The following is a 27,804-nucleotide window of genomic DNA, read 5'->3' as shown; positions in this document are numbered from 1 at the left end:
ACTTATCTAGACACCATCCCAGTTCTGTTGCCATTAGGCACCCCAGGACCAATGCAGATAAAGATGATTAAAGCGCATCGCTCTTAGATCTTTACTTTTGTTATAAAGTAATATTTCCACAAAACTCTGAAAGACAAACAAACAGGATACATCTAGATATCATGAGACTGATAAATATTCTGCGTTTTGTAATATCATTAATTTTAAGAGACAGCCAACGTTATTCTTACTCAGTAAAAACGCCATAAACACTCTGTCCATACCTTCTCTCTCTGGGCTGTCAATAAGCTCCGCAAGATCTCAGGTTTGTGGCAGGAGGCAGCTCCGCCTACTGAAAATGTCACGTCGGTCGCGTTATCCTCTGCGTTCACCACACTGAAGATATGGATATGGCTGGGATGGGCAGCTGCCATGTCTGCCAGGACGGCCTGGAGCTGGTCACGTCTGCTGACTCCAAACTCATCCTTCTCTATGAATTCCTCTGCTGTAATGCCTAAAATGCGGATTATAAAGTTGAGATAGTAACGTATTTACCCAGATAGGAGCGGGGAAGGGAATTGGGGTTACACACTGAGTAGGACAGGGGTCACTTAATGCCAAGAGCGTTCCTGTCCCAAGGGCCACCATTTCCTTCTATCAATATGCAGGGATACTACATCATTTTAATGTCTTTATGGTACAATGTACAGGAGTCCAGGGAAATGGTTACATATATATGTAGCTATGGTGACCTGTACATCACTTCTTTATCTAGTGCAAACTCTATGATGGTCTAGATGCCCACGACAAGGAAATAATTCTACCATTGTACATTGTCAGACCACACATGGAATACTGTGTACAGTACTGGGCACCAGTGTACAAGAAAGATATAGTGGAGCTGGAGAGGGTTCAAAGACGGGAAACCAGAGTAATAAGGGGAATGGAAGGACTACAGTACCCAGAAAGATTATCAGAATTAGGGTTTTTTAGTTTGGAAAAAAGACGGCTTAGGGGGGATTTAATAACTATGTATAAATATATAAGGGGGCAGTACAGAGATCACTCCCAGGACCTATTTATACCCAGGGCTGTATCTATAACAAGGGGACATCCTCTACGGCTGGAGGAAAGAAGGTTTCTACACCAGCACAGACGGGGGTTCTTTACAGTAAGAGCGGTGAGACTATGGAACTCTCTGCCAGAGGAAGTGGTAATGGTAAACTCAATAAAAGAGTTTAAAAGGAGCCTGGACGTGTTTCTTGAAAGCAATAATATTACAAGTTATGGATATTAGATTAATAGGGACAGAACGTTGATCCAGGGATTTATTCTGATTGCCATATTTGGAGTCGGGAAGGAATTTTCCCCCTGGTATGGGGCAATTGGCATCTGCTTCATAAGGGTTTTTTGCCTTCCTCTGGATCAACACAGTAGGGACACAATATGTATTTAGGTTGAACTTGATGGACTTTGGTCTTTTTTCAACCTTATGAACTATGTTACTATGTCAAACCAGGCAGTCTTCCCATCAAATGTCCGAGCGGAGTCCTAAAAGAATCTACCTGAGACCCCTCCGCACGACTTATTACTTACTTGTGAGCCTCAGAGACACCGAGCTGCGGAAGGCGTCACTTCCAATCTCTCGTACATAAATTTTGATAGTAGAGAAGGTATCTGGCCACACACCGTCAGAAACCGTAATATTGACGTTGTTCGTTCCCTGCGGAGGTCTCTCGGTCATTAGGATTGTCCCGTTGTTTTGGTTCAACCAAAAATACCTACAGAAAACAAACTGTCAATGCAATGTTATCTTCCTCAGACACGCCTTCTAACTCCCACATACACCAGACACGTCTTCTCTCTCCCTCATACACCAGACACGTCTTCTCTCTCCCTCATACACCAGACACGTCTTCTCTCTCCCTCATACACCAGACACGTCTTCTCTCTCCCTCATACACCAGACACGTCTTCTCTCTCCCTCATACACCAGACACGTCTTCTCTCTCCCTCATACACCAGACACGTCTTCTCTCTCCCTCATACACCAGACACGTCTTCTGTCTCCCTCATACACCAGACACGTCTTCTCTCTCCCTCATACACCAGACACGTCTTCTCTCTAACTCATACACCAAACACTTCAACTCTCTCCCTCATACACCAAACATGTCTTCTTTCTCCCTCATACACCAGACACTTCAACTCTCTCCCTCATACGCCAGACACGTCTTCTCTCTCCCTCATACGCCAGACACGTCTTCTCTCTCCCTCATACGCCAGACATGTAATCTTGCTCCCTCCTACGTCAGACACGTCTTCTCTCTCCCTCATACACCAGACATGTCTTCTTGCTCTCTCATACACCAGAGATGTCTCCTTGTAAACTTATACAACAGACAAGTCATCCAGCTCCCACATACCCGAGACATGTCTCATCACTCCTTCACACACCAGACACATCATCTCGCTTCATCATACACCAGACACTTCAGCTCTCTCCCTCATATATCAGACATGTATTCTCCCTCTCTTATACACCAGACACGTCTGCTCACTCCCTCATCAGACATGTCTTCTTGTTCCCTCATATATCAGACATCTATTCTCCCTCTCTTATACAACAGACACATCTGCTCACTCCCTCATACACCTGAAATGTCTTCTCTCTCCCTCATACACCAGACACGTCTGTTTGTTACCTCATACACCAGACACGTCTGCTCACTCCCTCATACACCAGACACATCTCTCTTCCTCATACACCAGACATGTCTTCTCGCTCCCTCATACACCACACGTCTTCTTGCTCCCTCTTACACGAGACACGTCTTCTCTCTCCCGCATACACCAGACATGTATGGTTGTTCACTTACACAACAGATAATTCATCCAGCTCCAACATACATCAGACATGTCTCTTCACTCCCTCATATACCAGACATGTATTCTCCCTCTCTTTTACACCAGACACGTCTTCTCGCTCCCTCATACACCAGACAAGTCTTCTAACTCTCTCATACACCTGACACATCTGCTCGCTCCCTCATACACTAGACACGTCTTCTCCTTCCCACATACACCAGACACGTTGTCTCGCTTTCTCATACATCAGACATCTCTTCTTACTCTCTCATACAACAGACACGTCTGCTTACTCCCTCATACACCAGACAAGTCTTCTCTCTCCCTCATACACCAGACACGTCTTCTCACTCCCTCATACACCACACACGTCTTCTCTCTCCCTCATACACCAGACACGTCTTCTCTCTCCCTTATACACCAGACACGTCTTCTCTCTCCCTCATGCACCAGACACGTCGTCTTCCTCCCTCATAAATCAGACATGTCTTCTCACTCCCTCATAACCCAGATATGTCTCCTCACTCACTCATACACATCTTCTCTCTCCCTCATCCACAAGACACGTCATCTCGCTCCCTCATACACCAGACATGTCTTCTTGCTCCCTCATACAAAAGACACATCTTCTCTCTTCCTCATACAACAGACACGTCATCTGGCTCCCTCATACCCCACACACATCTTCTCTCACCCTCATACACTAGACGTGTCATCTCTCTCTCCCTCATACACCAGACACATCTTATTCCTCTCTTATACAACAGACATGTCTTCTCACTCCGTCATACACCCAACACGTCTCCTCAATCCCTCATACACCAGATACTTCAGTTTGCTCCCCTCACACATCAGACATGTCTTCACTCTCCTTTATAGACCAGACACTTCAGTTATCTTCCTGATACACAAGACACATCAGCTCGCTCCCTCATACACCAGACATTTCCTCTCATTCCCTCATAAACCAGACATGCCTTCTCCCTCTCTTATACAACCAACACACCTATCTCCCTCATACACCAGACACGTCTTCTCTCTCGCACACTCATACACCAGAGTTGTCCCATCCCTTTCATATACAACAGACATACTCATCACGCTCCCTCATATACCAGACATCTCTTCTCTCCTTCATACACCAGACATGTCTTCTCCCTCATTTATACACCAGAAACCTCAGTTATCTCCTCATACACCAGACATGTCTTTTGGATCCCTCATACACCAGACACATCTGTTCTCTCCCTCATACACAAGACACATATGTTCTCTCCCTCATACACCAGACACTTCTCGTCTCCCTCATACACCAGACACATCTCTTCTCTCCCTCATACACCAGACATGTCTTCTCACTCTCTTATACACCACACGTCAACTACCTCTCTTATACAACTGACATGTCCTCTCACTCCGTCATTCATCAGACACATCTATCTCCCTCATATGCCAGACGTGTCATCCCGTTCCCTCATACACCAGACATGTCATCCTGTTCCCTCATACACCAGACATGTCTTCCCGCTCCGTCATACACCAGACATGTCATCCCGTTCCCTCATACACCAGAGATGTCTTCTTGCTTCCTCATACAACAGACACATTATCTCTCTCCCTCATACACCAGACATGTCTTCTCGCTCCGTCATACACCAGACATGTCATCCCGTTCCCTCATACACCAGAGATGTCTTCTTGCTTCCTCATACAACAGACACATTATCTCTCTCCCTCATACAGCAGGCACGTCTTCTGGCTCCGTCATACACCAGACACGTCTTCTCTCTCCCTCATACACCAGACACGTCTTCTCCCCCTCTTATACACCAGACATGTCTACTTCCTCTCTTATTCAACATGTCCTCTCACTCCGTCATTTATCAGACACATCTATCTCCCTCATACACCAGACACATCTTCTCAATCCTTCATACAACAGACGTTTCATCCGGTTCCTTCATACACCTTATAGGCCGGCACTAAAGATCGTCCTACCTTAGCAGTGATCCACCTGAATGATCAAAGTCTGACATCTCAAACACTTGTCGTGACATAGAGTATTCCAATTTACCTCTGGATTGATGAATAAATATCCATCAACTTCTCTGAGACCTCTTTAAGCAACTGGTCAGCCACCGGCCGACATGGTCAACCTATAACCCATTGCGTGTCAATAGTGAAGTGCATAAATGACCATGAAATGCGTGTGTTATTCGAGCCATGGAACTCACCTGGGTATTTGAGAGACGGCGGAATAGTGTTTTCTATCCCATTCATCTTCATCCACCACAACGACCTTCCCAATCTCTGCTGATGACCACCCGGCTGTTTTAAACAAGAAAACATGGTAAGACATTCATAAGTACGTCTGCATTAGCGCCCATCTCTATTTTTAATCATTTGTCCTACATTCTCCTGTCAGGAACTGTACAAGATACGATCAGCATGAGCTGCCGGAGAATTAACTCGGACATATTTCCAATACGTCCTTCCTGTTTAGCTCAGTTAAGCTCTGAATGAAAATAACTGACAGCCATTAATGTTGCCTAAAGATTATTCATTCACTGTTTCTGCTCACTTTCACTTGGCAGCGTTTGCCAGGATGGTTTTTCGGATGTAAACTCATTGTGCAGATTTAAAGCGATCTAATAAATATCAACTCTATGTATTTGCCCTCTCTTATATAACAGACATGTCTTCTCACTCCCTCATACACCTGACATGTATTCTCCCTCTCGCATACACCAGACAAGTCACCCAGCTCGCACATACACCAGACACGTCTCCTCACTCCCTCATACACCAGACACGTCTGCTTACTCCCTCATACACCAGACATGTCGTCTCTCTCTCTCATACACCAGAAACATCTTCTCTCTTCCTCATACACCAGACACGTCTTCTCCTTCACTCATACACCAGACACGTCATCTCGCTCTCTCATACACCAGCCATGTCTTCCATCCCCCTCATTAACCAGACACGTCTTCTCTCTCCTTCATTAACCAGACATGTCTTCTCCTTCTCATATAATACAGACATATCATCCCACTCCCTCATACACCGGACACCACTTCTCTCTCCCTCATACACCAGACACGGCTTCTCAGTCCCCCATAAACCAGACACGTCTGCTCGCTACCTCATACACCAGATTTGTCTTCTCCCTTTCTTATACAACAGACACGTCATCTTGCTCCCTCATACACCAGACACATCTTTTATCTCCTTCATACACCAGACACGTCTTCTCGTTCCCTCATACACCGGACACTTCAGTTCACTTCCTCAAACATCAGACATGTCGTATGATGTCTGGTGTATGAGGGAAAGAGCCCTCTTTTCGCTCCCTCTTACACCAGACACATCTTCTTGCTCTCTTATACACCAGACATGTCTTCTCACTCCCCCATCCACCAGACATGTCTTCTCCCTCTCTCATACAACAGACATGAAACTTCGATCCCTCATACACCAGACAAGTCATCTCGCTCCCTCATACACCAGACAAGTCTTCTCTCTCCCTCATACACCAGACAAGTCTTCTCTCTCCCTCATACACCAGACACGTCTTCTCTCTCCCTCATACACCAGACACGTCATCTGACTCCCTCATACTCCACACACATCTTCTCTCACCCTCATACACCAGACACATCATCTCGCTCCCTCATACACGTCTTCTCTCTCCCTCATACACTAGACGTGTCTTCTCTCTCCCTCATACACGAGACACGTCTTCCCTCGCCCTCATACACGAGACACGTCTTCCCTCTCCCTCATACACGAGACACGTCTTCCCTCTCCCTCATACACGAGACACGTCTTCCCTCCCCCTCATACAGCAGACACATATTCTCTCCCCCTCATACACGTCTTCTCTCACCCTCATACACCAGACACGTCTTTTCTCTACCTCATACAGTAGACATGCCTTCTCCCTCTCTTATACAAGAGGCACGTAATCTCGCACCCTCATACACCAGGCACATAATGTCGCACCCTCACACACCAGATGTGTCTTCTCACTCCCTCATACACCAGACATGTCTTCTCCCTCTCTTATACAATAGGCACGCCATCCCGCTCCCTCATACACCAGACGTGTCTTCTCTCTCCCTCATACACTAGACATGTCTTCTTGCTCCGTCATACACCAGACATGTCATCCCATTCCCTCATACACCAGAGATGTCTTCTCGCTTCCTCATACACCAGACACATCATCTCTCTCCCTCATACAGCAGACACGTCTTCTTGCTCCGTCATACACCAGACACGTCTTCTCTCTCCCTCATACACCAAACACATCTTTTCTCTCCCTCATACACCAGACATGTCTTCTCCCTCTCTTATACACCAGACATGTCTACTTCCTCTCTTATACAACATGTCCTCTCATTCCGTCATTTATCAGACACATCTATCTCCCTCATACACCAGACACGTCTTCTCAATCCTTCATACACCAGACTTGTCATCCAGTTCCTTCATACACCTTATAGACCGCCACTAAAGATCGTCCTACCTTAGCAGTGATCCACCTGAATGATCAAAGTCTGACATCTCAAACGCTTGTCATGACATAGAGTATTCCAATTTACCTCTGGATTGATGAATAAATATCTGTGAACTTCTCTGAGACCTCTTTAAGCAACTGGTCAGCCACTGGCCGACATGGTCAACCTATAACCCATTGCGTGTCAATAGTGAAGTGCATTAATGACCATGAAATGCGTGTGTTATTCGAGCAATGGAACTCACCTGGGTATTTGAGAGACGGCGGAATAGTGTTTTGTATCCCATTCATCTTCATCCAGCACAGCGACCTTCCCAATCTCTGCTGATGACCACCCGGCTGTTTTAAACAAGAAAAAATGGTAAGACATTCATAAGTATGTCTGCATTCGTGCCCATCTGTATTTTTAATCATTTGTCCTACATTCTGCTGTCAGGAACTGTACAATATACGATCAGCATGCCCTGCCGGAGAATTAACGAGGACTAATTTCCAATACGTCCCTCCTGTTTAGCTCAGTTAACCGCGGAATGAAAATAACTGACAGCCATTAACGTTGGCTAAAGATCATTCGTTCACTGTTGCTGCTCACTTTCACTTGGCGGCGTTTGCCAGGAGGGATTTTTGGATGTAAACTCATTGTGCAGATTTAAAGCGATCTAATAAATATCAACTCTTATATTTTACATGTCATTAGCCTACTTAAAAAATGTAAAAAAAATAAAAAATAAGAGTGGGCCTGCGTGTCTGTCCTTGACAAGGAGATTAATTATTTTTTCCTTTGTTTCGATCTCTCGTATGCTTAAATTATTCATTCATTTTATGTACAAATATAAAATTCATATTTATAAATCTTCTAGCAAAAAATGACGTGTCTAGAACGACCTTTATCTTACAGCCACCATTCGCCGTGGGTCTCTATAATCAATTTAAAAACAAACATTATTCCTGCCTCTTTATCAAGAGAACGTACGTATAACCAAACTGATGTTTGGGGGGGGGGATAGGAAGGGTTATTAAAGACTTGGAGCCAAAACATGTAAAATAATGCATCTGGGACAGAGAACGTAAAGATATAATTAATAGCTACAATACTGGTCACAACAGCAGAGAAGAAACTATTGAGGCTACTCACTTACAATGTTTTCCCAAACAATAGGTTTGTCCAGAGCAGCCAATGCTGGCCCGTTGTCGTTAACATCCAGAAGGTCTAGAATGACAGTTGCGCTTCCTGTTTGAACTGGGATACCCCGGTCTGAAGCTACAATGACCAGGAGGTATTGGGAAGTCACCTCCCGGTCTAGGGCTTTCACCACTTTGACAGCCCCACTTTGGTCAACATATAACTGACTGAAGACATCAGACTCCGCGTGAATGCCATAAACAAACTGTCCATTTAATTCGGATCAGGCAGTGGGAAACTGAAGAAAAATCACAGTCCCGGACCTCGATGGTAAGGTTCCTCAGGAATCTCATAATCCAGCTTCTTATTAAGTTTAATTATCGCGTGTTTCTCCTTTTGGTTGCTTTCAATAGTGAATGCGTGGGGCCTGGGTCTCCTCCAACGATGCTAAATGACAATAAAGCGTTTTCTCCGTCATCTTCATCTACTGCCACCACCTGAAGGACGTTAGAGTTGATTTCACTTGTCTCCCAGACTGTAGCATGCCACGTATCCTGGGTGAACACCGGTGCGTGATCGTTTATATCTAGAACATGAATAGTTGCCGTACCGGTGGAACTCATTCCTCCGCCATCTTCAACTTCAATAAGAAGAAAGTAAGTATCTGTCTCTTCACGGTCTAGGTTCCCGAGGGCTGTAAAAATAACACCGGTGGTGGAGTCTATGCCGAAGATGCTTCGGTTAAGCAAATCCAGGGGATTGTTAACGATGGAGTAAGTCAGAATAGCATTGGAACCCTTGGTTCAATTGCACTCATCTCCATGACGGACGCGTTGGCAGGAGCGTTTTCCAGCACATCTCCACCGCAGGTGTTTCTCTCGCAGATGAAATGCGGTACGTGGTCATTCACATCATCTACATAAATGATCACATCGGCAAATCTCCTTCTTCATCTGTGGCAAGAACCACAAACCTCCAGAGAGCGTGTTCCTCGCGATCCAGAGGCTTTTGGGCAAATATTCCTCCTGTCCTTTCATTTATGGTAAAAACATTACCTGCTCCGCTTCCATGCAGAGAATACTTCATGGTTCCTTGTTCTCGGTCATCTGGGTCTACAGCAGAAACCTTGACATACGTCAAAGGGTAAACACAGTAGTATTGTTATTATTGGCCAAGAACATTTGAAGAATACCCCTAACCCCCTTGTTCTGAGAGTTATAAGGAAGATGAAGTCAAACAAATTCTGGAAACATGTTCAAAGTACAAGAGACAAGTGGTGTAGACAGGGATACCTGCAGTACCAAAACCGGTAAGTGTGACAGTTCTTCCATTATGTGACCTTGGTACTCGTTCTGCGAGAAAACCGGAGCCTCATCATTTTTGTTCAACACGTTGATCATGACCGTGGTATAATCTTCCCACTTCCCTCCGACGCCAGCGCAGTGAGTTCATAGACCGGCACCTCCTCGTAATTCAGTGGCTGGAAAATTAAGACAGTGCCGGTTTCTGGGTCTACATCCAGGGCTCCCCCGTTATTCCCAGCTGTGATCTGATAGCGAATCTTTGCATTCATCCCTGTAACATAAACAAACATTCCGAGAGCTTCTTCCAAACCAAACAGCTTCCCTTTAAACGGAATGACTTGTATGTCGAGTCAAATGAATGATCCGCATTACTGATAAGCACAGGAATGAGATATTACTAGTTACTGATAATTCCTTTGCTCACCAAACTTCCGTAACATGGACTTTATGTAGATTAGCAATTTCTTCTTGGTACAAAAAATCAGTTTATTACCATTCTTTACTCTTTTGAGAACTAGGGGCAGAAACCCCTGGTCTAGGGGTATCAGTTGAACTATCCTTGGTCACATTCCTAGACCCAGCTGAACTATCCTTGGTCACATTCCTACATTTATAACTCTTTGGGGGCAGAGCTCTGTAACTCTCTTACAACTTGGTCACACTTATTTCACCTTCGTCAAGATCAGTGGCACTGACAAGGGCAGCAATGGATCCCACGTCCTGGTCTTCCTGCACGTTAACGTGGTAAGCACGCTGAACGAAGGCCGGCTGGTTATCATTAACATCGCTGATGAAAACGCACACGTACGCCAAGTCTGCAGAGACGAGAGGCAGGAGATTAAAATACTTCACAGAGGCACTTCTGTCAGCCGCAATTCCTTAAACTGTCCGCCCGCACGTTAAATGAAAACTAATATGCAGACAATCCGCGGACAGACCCTGCGGCTCGGAAACAACTTATACAGCCGCGTTATTCCAAAGCTCTTGAAGATGAGATGAATGTGGATGGGAATTTGTTTCAGTGGATAACACGAGTATAACTGATGCCCCATGTCAATGGCTCATTTAAAAAAAAAAATAAATTATTTCTGGCCCAATCGCCCCAACAAAGCATTTTATTGGGGTTAATTTGTTCTCATTTGCAAACCGTGCTGCTCTTCAGAGGAGCGTTAGGACGTAGATCCTTCTGAACACCATTATAAATTCATGATATTAGTGAATTTCATTAGCATTGCATAAAAGAATACATTTCATTTTTTGCGCATAACTTAATTTAAATACACAAAACGTTACATGATTTGCATAAGCTTCTGGCAGCTTAAAGTCATTTTATACGAACAGAACTGAATGAGTTAATACCGGGGTTTCTTTACATGTTGAAAGGTGTTGCCCAACCCTAAATATTTAAAAGGTGAGGAGGTAACAGGGCTGAGAGTTACCAACGTAACAATTGACCATCCCTCTGGCACTGCAGCAGGATCAGACTTTGGGGTATCTCAGCAGGATCAGATGTTGGGGTAAAGAGGGGCATGGATATCTCAGCAGGAGGGGTATGGGTATGGGTATGGGTATCTCAGCAGGATCAGACGTTGGGCTATGGAGGGGTATGGGTATCTCAGCAGGATCAGACGTTGGGGTATGGAGGGGTATGGAGGGGTATGGGTATCTCAGCAGGATCAGACGTTGGGGTATGGAGGGCTATGGGCATCTCAGCAGGATCAGACGTTGGGGTATGAAGGGCTATGAGCACCTCTGCAGGATGAGGCATTGAGGTTTTATGGGCTATGGGCTATGGGCACTGCTTTGTGAACATACATTGGGGTGGTTTGTGGGCAACTTCCCAGGATCAGACCTTGGGGTAGGGAGGGCTATGGGTATCTCGGCAGGACCTTGGGGTGGGGATGGTTGTGGGCAACTATTTAGAACAGCCCCGGAGGAAAAAGAAATTGGACAGAGGGGCCACATGAATTTAGTGCGGACAAGGTACCCATGGTCAGGCCTGTCGAAGGGGTTAAGGCATGACTAAGGGAAATTTTGGCACTGAAAGTGTTAAGTTGGTGGCACGTGCAGGGCCAGAAGGGAAGGGGGTAATTACCCTCCCTTGGGGGTATATAAGGAAGGGTCGTGGCCTATAGGGGCAACAATTTTAAAGAAAATTTTCCCGATTTTGGCATTTTGCCGGGTACTCTGGTTTTAAGCTGGTACGGTGCAGGAGTTAACATCTAGGTATGGTTACTTGTGGTGCACGGAGGTGTAAGTGCAGGACACTCCAGGGGCATGCGCCTCTGTGAATCGTAAGGTCATGTGACTGCCGCGCTAGGGGACGCCGGCAGTTTCAGCAGGGATACAGGTGGACACGCCCATACCAGCAGGTTTGGATATTAATTTGGTTATTAAGTGGTTATTAAAATGGTTACAATTGGTTATGTTATTTATATATATTGTGTCAAATTGGTTGTGGTAATAATATTTGACACTTTGTAACATGTTAATAAAGGTTGAGTGTCGCGGTGCTGAAGTTATTTCAAGTCCGCACCGCGGACAAATAATTCCATATCTGACATTTAATAAAGCTTTTAAAATAAAGAAGTGTCTCTTGTTTTATTTTGTAAAGAGGTACCGAAACTGGACGCTACTACATTCAAGGAATAGATCTTGGGATGTATGCTGCATTTCGGTTGAGCAGTAAGGCCACTGTGCCAAAACAAACCCCATATTATCCTCACCAGAATTGGGTTGCCCATGTTTTCCAGGTCGAGCAGACTCTGATCCATCTGACGACATAACTTCTAGGAGATACGAGCCCTTGGTCTCCCGGTCAAACACGGCAGCTGTGTAAATGACTCCCGTCTGGGGATCGATGTGGAACAGAGCATGGTCTCCGCTGCGATCTTCTAAAATAGAATAGGTGATCTGGAGCAAGACAATCAGACCACAGTTAGCGCAAGCTGGCCTGAAAACACTTTGCTGATATAAGGTGGAACTGATGGAAAATCACTAATGCTCTTTGTTGCAAAGGCTTGGAAGCTTTTACTGAACATGTTCTGCCAGGACTACATATATTATTAACGTAACAGTAATGCCGGTGCGCAGGAAATGCTGCGATCCGATGAGCAGAAGGTCTGTCTGCTCTGCCGCGAACCAATTTAATTTCTCTTTATTATTTATTTGTGGCTTTAACTGACACGTGATCCCTCAACAATCTGGCCCTAATACCAGACAGTGTTATCAGGCGAGAAAACCCCCCTATGTGGCATCAGTAACTCTAATTAACATGCTGACCCCCTGGTCTAGTGTAGATATTGATATGCCCGTGTCCCACGGATCAGTATGGCCCTGTACTATGAACTGGTACACACCCCTCTCCTATGGATCCGTATGGCCCTGTGCTATGAATTGGTATACACCCCTGTCCTTTGAACCAGTATGGCCTGATCCTATGAATCAGTATTGCCCTGTCCCATGAATCGTAATGGCCCTGTGCTATAAACTGGTATGCACCCCTGTCCTCTTGATAGGTATGGCACTATGCTATGAAATGTTATGGCCTTGTCCCATGGATCGGTATGGCCCTGTCCTGCTGATTGGTATGGCCCTGTCCTGCTGATTGGTATGACCCTGTCCTGCTGATTGGTATGGCCCTGTCTTACAGCTTGGTATGCCCCTGTCCTACAGATTGGTATGGCCCTGTTTTACAGACTGGTATGGTCCTGTTTTACAGATTGGTATGGCCCTGTCTTACAGATTGATATGCCCCTGTCCTACGGATTGGTATGCCCCTCTCCTACAGATTGATATGCCCCTGTCCTACGGATTGGTACGGCCCTGTCCTACGGATTGGTATGGCCCTGTCCTACAGATTGGTATGGCCCTGCCCTACGGATTGGTATGGCCATAAAGCACATTGTTTTACATGTGCAAATTACAGGAATATATGCTATGGCTAGAAGGACCAGGGATATCTGAAGAACATGCGTCAATGGGTGCAGATTTTATAAGTTGGTACCGCATTTAGTATACCCAGGAACACAGAGCTATAGGAGTCAGAGTGTGCGTGTGATGAGGTTTCACGTATGAACTCACCTCTCCATTCAGTCCGAGATCTTGGTCAGATGCAGACACCCGGAGCACAAATGTTCCCAATTCAAGGCCTTCTGTAACGGTGGCCTCATATATGGACGACGTAAAGAAGGGCACATTGTCATTCACATCTGCAATATAAACAAGTCCGGCTTCACATTTGCTCTTCTAGCAGCGCAGGCACAGAATCTATATCCGGAGATTCTACCTGTAATGTTAATGTACACCGTAGTGAAGGCAGCCAATGGCACAGCAGCAACGGTCTGAGCTCGGATCTTCAGGATAAAAGTCCTGGTTGTTTCATGATCTAAAGGTTCAGCTACAAGAACGGAGGCAGAGCCTTCTTCTGGATTTACCGTCAGGTAGAAACGAACGGGCATGTTAGTCTCCGGGACCAATCCTTCCTCTAAATTGTACGAGGGTCTCCCAGCAGTGAGGAAGCTTTAACGGTCTGTAGGAATGGCAGAACATTGTGTAATTAACAGTAAATTACAGTAAAAAGAAGCCCTCAACAGCAGGAAGTCCACTCGGAAATGACAGACATTAGAAGGGTGATTAAGGCTCCTTAGAGGTGATGTCTCCATACCCCGTTCCCTCTCACTAGCTTCATATCAGGCCTAACGGGAAGCAGATGTCTAGATGGGTACGATCCCTGGTAGCCGGGCATGAGGGAGAAATCCATATTCAAATGAGATCATACACCAATGGGCGGAATCCTTCTATGACTCCTACCAATGGCTGGAAGCATTGTAAGGTGCCCAACCAATGGCTGGAAGCATTGTACAGTTCCCACTGACGGGTGGAAAAATTCCACTGGTTTCCAGGTCAGAGGTCACGTCATACCACAACAGGCGTATCTCTCATGGTATTTTCCGGAATCACCAGGTCATATCTTTCTTTTGCCCAGACCGGAGGCTGATTCTGAGCATCTGTGATTCGAACGGCTACTTCCACCTGCGTGCTTCTATTTCCTCCATCCGCGGCCGTGACCTCTAGAGTTATTAATGATTTCTGATGGGGAAAAAAAGGTTAAGACAAAAAACTTAATTACATTCACTTAAACCTTCTCCATTCAGCAACCTCCCCGACAAAAAAAAACAAACCCAAAAATGCTCTCCTAATTGATTTAAAAGCTGTGAGTGACAGATGGTTGAGGAGTTTCATGCCCCACTCACATACTCTGGTACTCAGTGTTAATTAGTTGTATGGTACTTGTCCTAGAGGGTTTGTCATTCTATCGCCCAACCGATTTCCAATTACAGAGCTAACCAGAGGCACGTAAAAAAAAAAGACAGTGGACGATTCCCAGAAAACATTCTGCAATGGAGAGTCTCATTTAGCGGTAACCTCGGGGACTCACACGGGGGCCTTCCAATCAGTGTCCAGATGTCGTCGTCTGGCCGTAGAGACTTTTGATTTCAGAAAAAGCAAACATGACAGCTTGACAATGCCTTAAAACTATCCAAAAAGCCCCGTTACGTCCCCACTTAAAAAGCCACCAGCTGTGTTTGCAAAGCATAAAGTTGAAATATCCAAACACAAAGCTACTCGCTGTCATAAGAGATACATTGTAGTTTTGCAATATGTACATTAAACTGGTTACTTAATATTAGGAACAAAAGAGAGATACAAGTGCGCCATATCTTATTATTGCATTATATATATATAGCGGCTTACAATCCTACTATAAGTCATATTGTATAAAGGGGTCTGGGGTCAGAAGGTGACCCCGCGATATTTTCATTTAAGAGTACTATCACTTGTTGAAATGTAAGTTGGTTCTCTAAACACAGCATGTAAACGCTTGCTACGTTACCCGAGATATTGGCTGGCGAACATAAAGCCACCCCGTAGAGGTGTTAATGCTGAAGGCCACCGGTTCCTCTCCAGACACGGAGTACGTGATCGTTCCATTCACGCCATAATCGTCATCACGGGCCGCAACGCGGAGGAAGCTGCTTCCCACAGCAGCATCTTCTCTCAGGAAATCTGGGACAAGAATGAAAACATTTGAATTCTATGTTGTCCACTGGGGTCCCAAATACCCCATGGGCGTGCTGGCCAAGCTCTTGTGGACCAGCAGATCTAGGAAGACTCTTAACGCTGAATTCCACTTAAAGCTATAATTAGAAGAGGACACAGGAACATGATGGGGACTTGGTGCTTGTAGACATCTCATACTCTACCCACGGAGGCTCAATTACATTCGTAGTGGTTGTTCTCAAAGCTGGGGTCGTTGTCATTTTGGTCCTGGATCTGTAGGTTGATCTGGCACAGCCCTATGAGAGGCTCGGCCGCCTGGTCTGTGGCTTTGATGGTGACGGGGAACTCTTTCTGCTTCTCCCGATCAAAGCTCTGAAGGGTTGTCAGGACTCCTGCGTGGGAAACGTGTTAAAGAAAGCAAGGAGGCGATGTAACTGGCAATTCCTGCTTTAACACGTGAAGAACATTTTCTCATAAGCTTTTGAGAAAAAAAGCTTGGCTGATTAACATGAACTACAACCATGGTTAAAACCTGCATCGCCGAGCCTATCTGACCCACTGGTTTTAACAGAATCAAATGAAGCTCCATGATGTCACCTCTGTTGACCCTGGGGTAGAAGGGTAGAAGCGTATACACCAATCCAGCAAAAAGCATATTAAAAACCTAGAACACAAATACACTGGGAGGAAAGTCTGTCCTCGGTCTCCGTGCTGCAGCCCGTCTCTCCATGCAATGTTTAAAGGGCTTTAAGGTATAGGAGGCGGTGGCACCTGTGTCCGGATGGATGCTGAATGCAGGAAGAGAGCCCTCGCGATGAACGATCCCGTACTTCACTTGACCGTTGACGCCAACGTCTGCGTCTTTCGCCTCCACCTGCAGCACAAACGTTCCTGGGGGCTGGTTCTCCCGGACTACGGCGTGGTGACGGTACTGGGCACACTGGAAATAACGTTAAATCCACACATTTCTTTTAGGATCTGGCTACATCTTGGAGCCAAGGACAGTTCTAACGCGGCTTTAGTTCGTTGGCGTTCAGTAAGGGATTATTCTCCTAAGCGGTTTTCTGGAGTTAATGTATGAGGTACCTGATGGAAGACGGGCTTGTTCTGGTTGACGTCATCGACTCTCACGACGACCGTAGTCGTGCTGGTGAGGCTGTGAGGACCCCCCGAAGCGTTGTCATCTGTGGCGGTCACATACAGAACATACTCGGCTCCATGATGCTTTGGAAGCAGGTTAGAACCAAGACGGATTATTCCTGTTAAATGGTTTGAGGATAAATCAGTCCCATTGTTACAAACCCTTAACCCAGGGTAAGCGATCCCCCTACTCAACTATTTAGGAACTTCAAGTTATAGTTACTGTGACGGAATTCTGGTGAGGAACTCGATTTTATCTCGATGACTAATTTTCTTCTTTATGTAGCAGAAAATGCGAGAAATCGTCAGGTATCTGTAAAAAGCATTGGTGGCATTGGGGGGGGGGGTTAGTTATGGATGTATACAAAATATAGCTCTACGTACCTTTCTCGGAATCAATAATAAAGCTCCCTTCTTTATTTCCTTCTGAAATGTTGTAAGTCACATGATCTCCATCTGGATCAAAGGCATGTACGGTGGCAACCAGGGTGTTGGGAGCAGCTTCATCCGATACAAACGTTCTGTATCTGGAAAACAGAGAAACGCTGCCAAGAGACCCATTCAGTGCTACCTCCTACCCCGAGGCTCGGCCAACACCAAACCTGCTGGTCTTCTCACCGGCCCTGGCAAAGAAGTTATAGAATGAAGTCTATGCAGTCGCCTTTCATTTATGGATTAGGACAAACTCTCAAGCCTTCATTGGGAGAGACCTGATGAACTGCAATGTTTTACAATGTATTATAGGAACCTTTGGAAACAAGTGACCTTTGGAAACATTAGCAGATATTTCTACGCAGAAACCTAATGGACACAACATTTTTTCCATTAAAATTATCAAAGGAAAGATCTGGAGGCCGGCTCTTAAAACTGTCAGTGTGAGAGATTCCGAGGAAGAGTGACATAGCCCATCTGCTTCTATAGGAGCTTAGCAAGATCTGTGAGCGTTCGGCTAAATAATGTGTGGCAAACGTAATGACTCGTAGAGCCGTAAGCCGCTTACGATGTCATTTGTACGATGCAGTCTTTGGTGTATGATACCCGGGGAGTTATTCTCAAGTACTATTTATTGAGGTGCATTACAGTTTATTACCTCTCCGAATGGACTACACATTGAGATTGGCTGCCAGCTTTTAGACCACAAATCAGGCTTTAGATAACCCTCATCTTTCCTCCGCGTGCAAATAGATCCGATGATATCTACGGCAATTAAATCTACAATCCCACTCGGCGAGGTCAACGTGGGGTATCCATAAAGACCTCAGAGCTCATGCAAACTCAAGCAGAACTGTCCGTCATCAACCATCCTCTTTGTAAAGCTCATAACTGCTGAAGATCCTGAGAAACCCGATTTGTAGTCCACTGCCGCCATCAACATCTTAGCTTCCAAAGAAGATCTGCAGCAGCTGTAGGGGTTGTCTGGTTTGTGTGAACCATCACAATCTCATCGCTATGAGACTAGTGGGAACCCTTAAGAACCCAACTTGTACCCTACTGCTGCCATCGACACCTTCGCTTCCAAATAAGATCTACAGCACCCATAGGGTTTGTCTGCATCATTCACGCAGTCTTACCAGCCAACAGACTGAATGCTTTAGAACAATAGGAATCCTTTAGAACCCTACAGCTGCCATCGACACCTTAACTTCCAAAGAAGATCCGCAGCAGCTGTAGGGTTTGTCTATTTTTCTTTGTACATCATCACAATCCCAGCAGCCAACAGGTTCCATCACACTGGCTCTTGCTCTGTCCCATTAAGATCACACAGGCTGATGAATGATTCTCCTGGGCAATGTTTTTGGAGTGGGTTTCCGACTTTGCACATCCGAGGGCATCTCTGAAACCGAAGCAGTATTTCTGTAACTCATTATATGAAACTTAGACAACAGATTGCGGCAGATAGGAGTCCGCGGGCAGGGGCAGCGGGTCCGCGGGCAGGCGCGCAGGGGCAGCGGGTCCGTGGGCAGGCGGGCAGGGGCAGCGGGTCCACGGGCAGGCGCGCAGGGCCAGCGGGTCCGCGGGTCCGCGGGTCCACGGGCAGGCGCGCAGGGCCAGCGGGTCCGCGGGTCCACGGGCAGGCGCGCAGGGGTAATGGGCCAGCGGGAAGGGGCACAGGGGCAGGGGGCCATGGGCAGCGGGTTGGGACGCAGGGGCAGTGGGTACAGAGGGACGCGCAGGGGCAGCGGGTCTGCGGGTAGGCGCGCAGGGGCAGCGGGTCCGCGGGTAGGCGCGCAGGGGCAGCGAGTCCATGGGTAGGCGCACAGGGGCAGCGGGTCCATGGGCAGCGGGTCGGCGCCCAATGTCAGCGGGTCTGCGGGGAGGGCTAGCGCGTCGGCCGGTAGGCGCGCAGGGGCAGCGGGTTGGCGCGCATGTATGTGCACCGGACGCACGGCCCCCGGGTACGCGCACGTATGTGAACCAGAAGCACGGCACCGGGTATATCACCGGATGCACGCACGTTCCACGGCAGTAGGATTCCCACGGGGAATACACGCCACCGGGTACGTATCCCTTCTCTTTACGGCAGGGGCGAGAAGGCACCAAGGCCAGCGTGTCTATAAGACTGCGCATCGGCATGTGATCCTCCGCTTATAATAGCCATCAAAAGGACTTAATGCCTTGGGTTACAAGACAAATACAAGCAGGTAAACCTCCCACCCGCCCCCTAAAATGTCTTGGACCAGGACCCTCATTACTCAGTCATGGGACGGCCCTTTCCATCACTTTACCTGTGACCCCTTGTACGCTCCCAGTTTTTCCTCCCCGGTCCCTTTCCCTCCAATTATTCAATTTATCAACATTCCAAAGCGGATTTCTTGCATCCAGTATCGGCGCATTATTATACAGATCTGCAGATATAAGTTACGATATAAAGAGCCAAGAACTTGGAACGATCAGCTTTACACACATGAGAGGGTAACCGGCACGCCGCGGCCCAGCGAGCGAATCAAACCCCAGAACATGGACATAAACTCTGCACAAAGAGTCAACAGCGCTACAATATTAACCCTCTGTGTGCCACAGCGGCACACGGCCCATCGCCAGGCAAACACAATCGTATCGTTAAAGATATATAAGCGAGCGGCAAACATCTCAGATGCTTCATCACAACAGCATAAAACACAGGGTTTAACCCTTTCGGCCCAGTTTGTATTTAAAAAAAAACCTATTTATTGATAAATAAAACCACATGCTTGTCTTGTAAACAAACCACTCACCGGCCCTCCGTGTCCTTACTGTAACAGTTCAGCCGGAGTCCAAACAATCCCTCCACGGGGTAGATTTTGGTGTAATAATCCAGACCCCAGAGCTCCGCCGATCTGCAACCAATATTATATTCCAGGGCCTTGGCCTGCAGCTTGATTGAGCAGATAATTCCCCAATTCACCCCAAACAGGCTTTTCTTGGGGGGGCAGAAAGTTGACAGCAGCCCCCCACGCAAACTTGTGGGGTCTTTTGGGTTTCCATTTCTTAATAGAAAGAGTGGATTAAGCGGCAACATCAAAGCAGCTCTTTGGAAATCACTGAACAGCCCAGCAGTCCTGACCCAGGTGGATCAATCAGGGCCGCCCTCTACCTGCAAGATCCACCTCCATTCCTACCAGGAGATCCTGACAGCCTGCGGGGGGCAGACCTCGCAGTAACAATACGTGAATAAACCGTGATATTCATCGGAGGACAGCTACAGGAGCTGTAACAGGGCACCTACAGCATGGAGGGGGGCAATAATAATCATTATTATGTGAACGATGTATAACGGGGCAATATCTGCACTTTATGCTATAAGATTGGACTATAGTATGTGCTATATAAGGTTTCAGACATGGCGTCTGTTCATCCTCACCCCAGCCTCAGGGAGCACCGGAAAATTAATGGGGTTCATTGTCAACCAACATATTTAATGATGCAATATTTTTTCAAAGAAATGATTGTATCGATAACAATAGTAATAATATTATTAATAACAATAACAGCAATACTAATAATAATAATCATAAAATATAACAATACTAATAGTAATAATATGATTAATAAAAATAATAATAGTAATAATAATAATAATAATAATAATAGATGCTGGAATGTGTTAGGGATGTAACACTTTGTGTAATAATGTATCAACGTCCTGATTACTCGTGCTGCATTTTATTATAGCTGAATCATTACAATTGTCTTATTTTTATGACCTCTCAAGTTCTCCTTGACCAGACGGGCTACAGTTCCTTTCATTCAATTGGATGACACCAGCAATAGCCAATAAATCCAGCTACAGACCAAGATCGCAAGCCTCTGTCACCGTCCGCCACAATCTTAGACATGACCTCTCTGCTCAGGAAATTATCGGTGAAGACTGGATGGACCGTGATTAACCAATTGAGGGCAAAATGCTTTATTTCACGGGAACCCAAACGGTTAATACAGGATAAGAATATCTTATGACATCCCAATGTTGTAGACCAACGGCATTGACGTGTTGGCACCTGTGACGGTATATTATCATAATGCTGTAGCAACCTATTCTGCAGCACTGCAGAAAATGCAGGCGATCAGCAATTTGCCTCCGCACACGCAGCGAGAAGACAAGAAAGCTACACTGTGTCTCATCTTCTGTTACTGTAACGTCCCGAGAAGATTGTCCCGTGTTCCTTTCCTACTCTACACACAGATGAGCGCGCCTACGTTCATCCTAGAGAAGACACTCGTGATTAGATGAAGGGACTGGATGTCTTTAAAGGGTTGCAGCAATAATCTTAATTGTCTTGCAGATGTTTCTTCCTTGTAACTATACTGAGGGATGTGCTGGTGTTCTCACCCTGTGACTGCAGAAGACAAACTTCCGGTGTTTTTGTTTTTAGAGGGTGTAAATGTGTTTCTTTGTGCATGCCCTCTGTATCTGTTCTGGCTAGAGGTGTCATCTTCCCAGGGGACCCCTGTGGTGATTCGTGGCCTAACAGTCATGTGATCAGAGGGGTGTGTTCTTGAAACAGAGTATGATTTAGGGGCAATGCAGGGACCTCCATGATATACTCTGATCGGAACAACATCATAAGAAACCATCTGGACTTAAGGACTTAAGGGGAGAGGGGATGCAGAGTGTGGAGATGCAGAGTGATGGCGAGAGGGGATGCAGAGTGTGGAGATGCAGAGTGATGGTGAGAGGGGATGCAGAGTGTGGAGATGCAGAGTGATGGCGAGAGGGGATGCAGAGTGTGGTGATGCAGAGTGATGGCGAGAGGGGATGCAGAGTGTGGAGATGCAGAGTGTGTGTGTGCGCGCGAGACAGAGAGGACGCAGAGTGAGTGTCTGTGCGCGCGCGAGAGAAGGGACGCAGAGTGTGTGTGCGCGCGAGAGAGGGGGGAAACAGATTGAGCGCAGTGTGTGAGGTGGCGCAAAACGTGAGGGGGCACATAGTGTGGGCAAGAGTAGACAGAGTTTGAAGATGCACACTGCGGGCAAGAGGGGATGTGAGTGTGAGCGAGAAGGAATGTTGAGTGTGAGCTTGAGGGGCCGAAGAGTGCTGGCGAGAGGGGATGCAGAGTGTGAGGACGCAGAACGTGGGCGAGAGAGGATGCAAAGTGTGAGCAGGGAGACGCAGAGTATGGAGACTCAGAGTGTTTGCGCCGAGGGGATGCGGAGAGTGCGAGCAGGGTCGCCGAGTGCGAGAGCTCCTGAGGAGGGACACAAAGTGTGAGAGCTCCTGAGGAGGGACGCAGAGTGTGAGAGCTCCTGAGGAGGGACGCAGGGTGTGAGAGCTCCTGAGGAGGGACGCAGAGTGTGAGTGCTCCTGAGGAGGGACGCAGAGTGTGAGAGCTCCTGAGGCGGGACGCCGAGTGTGAGAGCTCCTGAGGAGGGACGCAGAGTTACATAGTATGTCCACACGACGGCGCCAAAGTATAACAAATTCCAACTTAATATTGTTAATGGAACCGTCATGCGTACCAGTGACCAGCAGGGGTCAGCATTTTCATGACAGTTATATATGATATATTTGGGCCTTGCTGCCCTCTGGTGGGGATGGATGATTATTGAACTGAGAGAAGCTTCTGGTAAAAGAAATAGTGAGTGTGTTCTTCATGCAGCATACAGATTATGGGAACAATACCATCACAGGGTAAATCAGACTCCAATATATATGTATTCATAGGTTGTCATGCAGTATCTGGTGTAATACAGTACATGATGATGCCAAAGGATAACAAATCCTCACTTCACACCATTTAACCTGACATGTAATTACATAGTATGTCCACACGACGGCGCCAAAGTATAACAAATTCCAACTTAATTTTGTTAATGGAACCATCATGCACACAAGTGACCAGCAGGGGACAGCATTTTCATGACACAATTAAATATGATATATTTGGGCAGTGCTGCCCTCTGGTGGGGATGGATGATCATTGCACCGAGAGAAGCAGCTGGTAAATGAAACAGTGAGTGTTCTTCATGCCGCATACTGAATATGGAAACAATAACATCACAGGGTAAATCAGACTCCATAGATGTATATAGGTTCATATGTATATATGTATACATATACATATCATAGGTTCATTGCTGCCCTGTGGTGAGGATGGATAATCATTGCACAGAGAGAAGCTGCTGGTTAATGAAATGCATCTGCAACAAATGCAATAAATGCCACTGCAGGTGACATGAAGGGTCCTGATGCCAGTTTATATGATTATTATCATCTTATATTTATATAGCGCAAACACTGTATGCAGCGTTTCTTACAATGCATATATTCAAGGGGTCTGACAAGACTAGAAATGCAAGACTGAGACAAACCCATACATTTGGTGGAGAGCCCTGCCCATATTACCTGCCATGGAGAAAGGTCACTTCACTAGCGGGGTTTCCTGCAGCTGCATGCAGAGGTAGCAGAGTTAAGCTCAGGATCACCCCTGCTGTTACTCAGATTCTCAGAGTACCTCTTTATTAAGGAGTCCCACGTGAACATGCACTCAGTAACACAGAAGACACCGTGACGTTGCATGATTTTTATTTTACATGAATGATTTTCTACAACATACAACACTTGGAACTTTAGCACTGAGCCCGAACAGCGACAGCGGTACAGATTTTAACAGAGGGAGCCGGGTCCGAGCGGGGATGGGGCTGATTTTTGCAATGTCCCAATAGGAGGGATGGATTCGGCTCAATGTATCCGTCACATTTCTAGAGACGCGTGTAATCTGGTGTAAACCAGTGAAAGTAGTCACACTCCATGTATTGGAAGAAACCGGTCTGCCAAAGCAGCATTTGACTACCATGCGTGAAACAAGAGATCCACGGAATCAACCCCTTCACTGCTGGACGGAACCCCTGCTGTATATTACTGGAGGTGGTGAGTGGGGTTGATGTGGAGATGAGCATCTGACATTCAGTTCTTCATAGACAGTTTAAGTTTAGCAAAGTCTTCAGCCAGCCTCAGCACCTCAGACAGCCTACATTCTTTCCCGTGGCCTGCGCAGACGTGTACTTCCCTCCTCCTTTTCCATCCATCAATTCACATACCTGCTGCACCCATTCGCTGGCCTTTAGACCCTTATCTGCCGCTTCCTGCAAATCGACACAACGCACGTTAAAGAAGCCCCAGAAAGCTCGCTGCTTGGCAAGCCCATAAGTCTAATAAATGCCTTATAGTAGCACTCGGAAAAGAGATGAGAATTCAAAGACTTGAGTCTATTACCTGAGGCACCTGACACAAACACGTAATCTTCCCGGCATCGTTATCTACAGTAAAGATAATGGCTGCAGTGTTTGGCGACTGAGACTTCAGGGATTCGTTCACAGCCTGTTTAAAAAAAAAAAAAAAAAAAGAAGAGCGATAGATCAGAAGACGTCTTGGAGATGAAACCCGACATGCAAAGTGCTGCGAGGCAGCTCTGGAGAGTGGTGCTGCAGCCACGCTCGGGGTAACCCTTCCAATCAAGCAGCCCCGCGGTGGCTCGTGTCTGCGCAGTACCTTGGCAGAAGCTCCACTCTCCATCTCTAGGACAAGCAGAGGCTGGTTGGGGTTGTTTTCAATCAGCTGTTTGGTCTTTTCCAATAACTGACAAAATCAAACACAAAAAATATTATTATTATTAGGTCTGTGAATTTACTGCGTATGTGTAATAAATACAAAAGCCGCAGCGTAAACCCTATATATAGATAAACCAGAAAATTCCGTGACATCACGGCCCCCCACTTAACCGTTTCTGAATATCGGCTTTGCTGGCACGGTCCAGATCGTCCATGGCTTTCTTCAAGGTTTTTAGCTGCTCTCTGAGCTCATCCTTTTGCCACTGAGAGATGACGGCTGTGGCCAGAGTGTGAAAGAAGAGCAGCAGTGAAGAAGCCGTTAATCAGAGCACACACCGGCCCATCACCGGTAGATCCTCCCGCGCCCGTACCTCGCTGAGATCTGCTATTTCTATCTGGGGGAAGTCTGCTGCTTCACTTTGCCCTCCAATGTAGAGAGCGCAGCCTTCAGAGCCTCCTGTTAGCACACAGCCTGCGATACAGGATCGGGGTTAGCGGGTAGCCGTTCTCAGAGCGATCGCAGCGTGGCTCCTGTAGCGTGTGCGTCTTACCGACACGCTCCCGAAATACTCACCTTTACCGCTTCGGCCCCTGTGACAGCCACAATCCTACGGATCCCTTTGGCATTGGCCTCTTCTGAGACGATGACAAACGTACCGGCGTGGCCGGAATTCTGCGCCACGAAAGGTTTAAGGGCAGCGGCAGCGGAGAGGTACAGGCTCGCTACGCTCGGTATAGGAGTAATATAAATATATATCGGGGGCTCAGGGCCGTTACTCAAGTTCCTCCGCAGAACTCCACCGATGTCACAGAACCGACAGGACCAGAAGGGTTGGCAATCAGAGTCTCCACAGGGATTCCCACCGACACAACGCGTACAGGGTCAGGATAGGTCTCGTCAAACACGGCACGCAGGCCCTGGATAGCTTTGGCCTCGGCAAACGGGCAGTCCAAGGAGTACACAACCTGCACGCAAACACACCGATCAGTGACCGCAAAGGGTAGATGGGCTCGCAGGCCAGGGCAGGAGAGGGCAGTGTGCTCACCTTGTTCTCCTGAAAAGATAATACAAGATATACATAACACAGGGCGCAACAGGGAACAAGACAGGACACCCCGCTGCCGGTGATACAGGACAGACTGACACACACAGGGGAGGGCTGGCAGCCTAAGGCCTGGGGGGCAAGTCAAGCTCTGCCCCCTCACACTCATCTTTCACCCCTCACGCTGCTCCCATCACTATGCAGCCATCAGACTGCTGGAAAACTTATCTAAACGGCCGCTGGGTGCTGATGCCTTCGGCCAGAGCTACTTTAATCCTTTTTTTTTTTTTTTATTTATTTAATATGCCGGATCGGCTTGCCATATTAAAAATAAACAAATAAAGTATTAAAGTAGCGCCGGCCGGCAGCATCAGCACCCAGCGGCCGTTTAGATCCGATTTCCAAAAATCTGATGGCCGCATAGTGATGGGAGCAGCGTGAGGGGTGAAAGGTGAGTGCGAGGGGGCGGAGCTTTCACCCCTCACGCTGCTCCCATCACTTGGCAGCCATCGCATACGGCCGCTGGGTGCTGATGCCGCCGGCTGGCGCTGCTTTAATACCCCATTTAATAGCCGATCCAGCTTGCCATATTAAATTTAAAAAAAAAGTATTAAAATAGCGTCGGCCGGCGGCATCAGCACCCAGCAGCCGTTTAGATTAGATTTCGGGCGGCCTGGGGGGCAATTGCCCCCCTGCCCGCCCCTGGACACACATAAATACAGAAACCAGCCTAGGACTGTATGATAACTATTGGAGATTCCGTCACATCTTATGGCCATAGTATGCTTAGCCCACCACTACACCAAAGTACTCCAATGACGGTGGGTCCTAACGCTAATCCCTGCTGACAAAGATGTAAACCAAACATGTAAACCAAACACGTAGCACTGAGACATACCTTTAGGCTGCAGGCTGAGACTAACAGAACACACTGGAGGGGCGCACCTTATAAAGGATACAAAGCAAAAGCACAGAGCTGAAGCAGAATCAAGGAATGGGAGATCAGAACAGAGCAAAAGGAAATCCAGGAATGGATTGAAGCAAAACAGGGAAATTGAAACAAGAGCGAGAAATGCAGCTCCGCAGCCTGGGAAGGATGTGACATCCGTTTTGCGGATCTCCTGGGTGCTCATCGCACCCTTAGCTGTGAAGTCAAATCCTAGTCTGTCGGGGGCAACTAAGGAGCCCCTCTGATCGGCCTCCCTGAGGACGGAGCACGGAGCAAAGTTCAGAATGTGGGTGGCTGTGTGATTGCTCATCACAGGACGGCGCCTCGACTAGAAGAAGGACAGAGGGCTGTCAACGTTAACCCGACACTTAAAACACAGAAACAAAAAGCATTCAGCAACGTGCGGACCTCTGCAAAACCCACTGCATTTAATGGAATTTCTCCGTTTCTGACAAATATAATTATTTTTCCCACATTCTCCAAACTGTAGAATAAAGCTATCTGGAATACGGGTAAAGACGGGTTCACAATCTCACTGCTTGCATGGTCGGGACGCTCTTTGTTCATAAGAAACCCGCTGGGGCTTTTGTGAAATAAATATTTGTAATATCAATATTTTTCCACATAAACAAAGCAGCCCCCAAAAGAACCGTCTCCTTTCCACTTTGTATTTTGCAGAAATGTTTAACATTGATACATATGTACATATGTTTTATTTATGACAAAACCTTCACTTATCGGCCCCTCTAAAATAATCCGGTAATATTTAGAAAGTTTGGTGCATT

The 27,804-nt window shown here is 46.8% G+C and overlaps 1 pseudogene; it reads right to left on the bottom strand.

Annotated features, from left to right (window-relative positions):
• Positions 1–33: 33 nt before the first annotated feature.
• On the bottom strand, positions 34–27,586 carry LOC128468006 (neural-cadherin-like; annotated as a pseudogene).
• Between the last annotated feature and the right edge of the window lie 218 nt (positions 27,587–27,804).

This window comes from Spea bombifrons, chromosome 10 (genome assembly GCF_027358695.1).
Source record: "Spea bombifrons isolate aSpeBom1 chromosome 10, aSpeBom1.2.pri, whole genome shotgun sequence".
Taxonomy (NCBI): Eukaryota; Metazoa; Chordata; class Amphibia; order Anura; family Pelobatidae; genus Spea; species Spea bombifrons.
This window is presented reverse-complemented; position numbering and strand designations above follow the sequence as displayed.